This window comes from Cynara cardunculus, assembly GCF_001531365.2.
Source record: "Cynara cardunculus var. scolymus isolate 2C chromosome LG 6, CcrdV1, whole genome shotgun sequence".
In the NCBI taxonomy this organism is placed as follows: domain Eukaryota; kingdom Viridiplantae; phylum Streptophyta; class Magnoliopsida; order Asterales; family Asteraceae; genus Cynara; species Cynara cardunculus.
The window spans coordinates 18,619,605-18,622,769 of record NC_037533.1 but is presented as its reverse complement, the minus strand read 5'-3'; positions in this window follow the sequence as shown (position 1 = coordinate 18,622,769).

Here is a 3,165-nt window from a genome sequence, read left to right as displayed (position 1 = left end):
TCAACGAGATTCAGTTGATTTCAGCTACAAAAATATGGGATTGGACAACTGTTATCGAGAAAATGGACAGGTTCGGGTTTGTTTATTAACATTAACGGGCAAACATGAGCAATGTAAAAATAAATATAGACAGGCTCATCCAGCCCGTTTAGGTTTTATAATTAATATTTTTTTCACCATTAATTAAAATTATACTAGTATATTTTAAATTTAATTTATTAAAATTATAGGTCCGTTATCAATAATGGATAGAGTTAGTAGTTGCTTAAAGTTTTGATTGCAACGGTGTTTTTTCTTGATTTAAAATTATAAACCAAGTTGGGACTCTTTGTTTTTCTTGAGAACCCAAAAGGCTCTATATTAACCGATCAACAATGGATAGAGTCGGTATTTGCTTGAAGTTTTAATTGCACACGTTTGTTAATTAATAGTTACAATTTTTAAGCCCGTTAGTCCATGGGCAAGCCCGGCCCGTTTATATGACGGGCAATGGCAAGTTGTCAAACCTGAGAAAAAGAGTTTGAGTTTACAATATTAGCCTCGTTGGACAAAAAAGTAAGTTAGGCCCAGCCGAGGCCCGCAAATGATCACCTCTATTGTAAACCTATTCATATTTAAAAGACGTATTATTAATCAGAATTTACCATTTTTCCTTCCGTTGACTTTCGTTATTTTTTTTTTAGAAAAATGAGGATTTTGGAAAAACTTTTTGCTAAAATGGAAAAAGTACGAGAAAGAAAATATGAAATTCTCTGAATTTGTAGAATTCTCCGAAATTAATTAAATAAGAGAAATAGTTTTTTTTATTATACTCCCACCGATTGTAAACCAATTTGTAGATTTCTTGAATTCGAAATCTCGGGATTTCATTGAAATCCTACAAATATAAGATTTTGAAATCTCATGGGTATGTTTGGTATTTTACGTGATTTTGTATGTAATTTATACTGTATTATAAAGTATTTGATAGAAACTCTTAAAATATATTTTTTATGCATAAAGTACAGTATATTGATGCATATTACTTAAAATTCAAGATACAAGTAAATTATGCATAAGTACAACTTTATTAAAGCTTCATGATTGAATTCGTGTAACTAACTGTGGATAAACATAATCAAATAGAGGATAAATATCTCATTTTAAAATGTAAAAAATCTAAAATATAATTAGGTAATTATCAAGTTCTAACAAAATAATTAATTATTATCTTTATAAAAAAATTTATATTATTAAACCAAATATAAATTACTTTTGTTATTGAACCTAAATTAAATTATAATAAAAAAATGAATTAAAAAATTACACAAAATATGAGGAATTTTAAATAGTTAATTTGATACTAATATCGATATATTTTTGTCAAATTTTTTTGATATATTCAAATTTATATTTTGTTCAAAATTAAAAACATCATCGTTTTTTCGAAATCATCATCGTTTTTTCAAAATTAAAAACATCGACTGAGATAAAAAAATAAAATTAACTATTAAAATTAAGATATATCTCGCTGCATTGTGCGAGTATCATTCTAGTAATATCTTAAAAACATTTGTTTTATAATAACTAATTAATAAAAAGATATTTTAATTTTTTTTATAATCAGTTATAAATTATTTATAGAAAATAGAATTCAATTTCGTTCAAAATCCTACAAACATAACACACCAAATTCTTTAAATCCCTTCGGTTTTAAATTCTTCCACAATATCCTAACACTTCAAAACCATTCCATCAAACTATCTATACATAAAAAGACAAATTGCATGAAAAAGTAACGTACTTTAATTCGATTCATATTTTTGGTAACGTACTTTCAAAACTTCCACTTTAGTACCTAAGATGTAAAGTTTTAAACATTTAAGTACCCGGATGACCAGTTGAAGCATTATCCCGTTATCATGATAATGTGGCGAGTGATGTGGTATCTAACTCGGTATTATTTGTTCAGGTGGTTAGTGATATGAATCTTTTTAAATCTAAAATTAGTCTTCAACCGGTTACTCGGGTATCCAAATGTTTACAACTTTACATCTCAGTAACTAAAATAAAAGTTTTGAAATTACATTACCCAAAATAAAACATGCAATTACAATTATTTGAAAAATAATGATTAAAACGACTTTTGAAGCACTCATTTGTCAATTCCTTCATAAAAAGTGGGAAAAAAAGCATTCAACTTTATGGATTGGTGGATTACATGCACACAAAGCAATCAATTTCTATTTTGTATACTTATTGTGGTTTAGAAGGGTAATTAGGTCTTTTTTGCCCCAAAATGTGAGGTCTAAATTAAAGTAAACCACATCACATTTCATACCTCCTTACCAACAAAATATAATTATTCTTTTATATATATATATATATATATATATATATATAAGTTCTCAAAATGATTAAGCTTCTATCAGTAATTTTATAAATATAGGTTATTTGTTAACTAGAAGCGTACTCGCGCAATGCAGCGAGATACATCGTGATTTTAATATTTCATTTTATTTTTTATCTCAGTTGATGTTATAATATGACTTTATGTGATTTTGAGAAATCGATGATGTTTTTATTTTTGAATAAAATATATGTTTGAATATATCATAAAAAATTGACAAAAATATATCGATATTAGTATCAAATTAACTATTTGAAATTCCTCATTTTTTTGTGTAATATTTTAATTCAATTATTTTATAATTTAATTTATGTACAATAACGAAGTAATTTATATTTGATTTAATGATATAATTGTTTTATAAAGATAATAATTATTTATTTTGTTGGAACTCGATAATTATTCTAATTCTATTTTAGATTTTTTATATTTTAAAATGAGATGTTCATCCTCTATTTGATTATGTTTATTCGCAGTTATCTATACAAATTCAAATATCGAGCTTTAATAAGTTGTACTTATGCATAATTACTTGTAATCTTGAATTTTAAATAATATGCATCAATATACAGTACTTTATGCATAACAAAAATATATCGATATTCGTATCAAATTAACTATTTAAAATTCCTCATTTTTTGTGTATTTTTTTAATTCAGTTTTTTATTATAATTTAATTTAAGTACAATAACGAAGTAATTTATATTTGGTTTAATAATATAATTTTCTTATAAAAATAATAATTAATTATTTTGTTAGAACTCGATAATTATCCT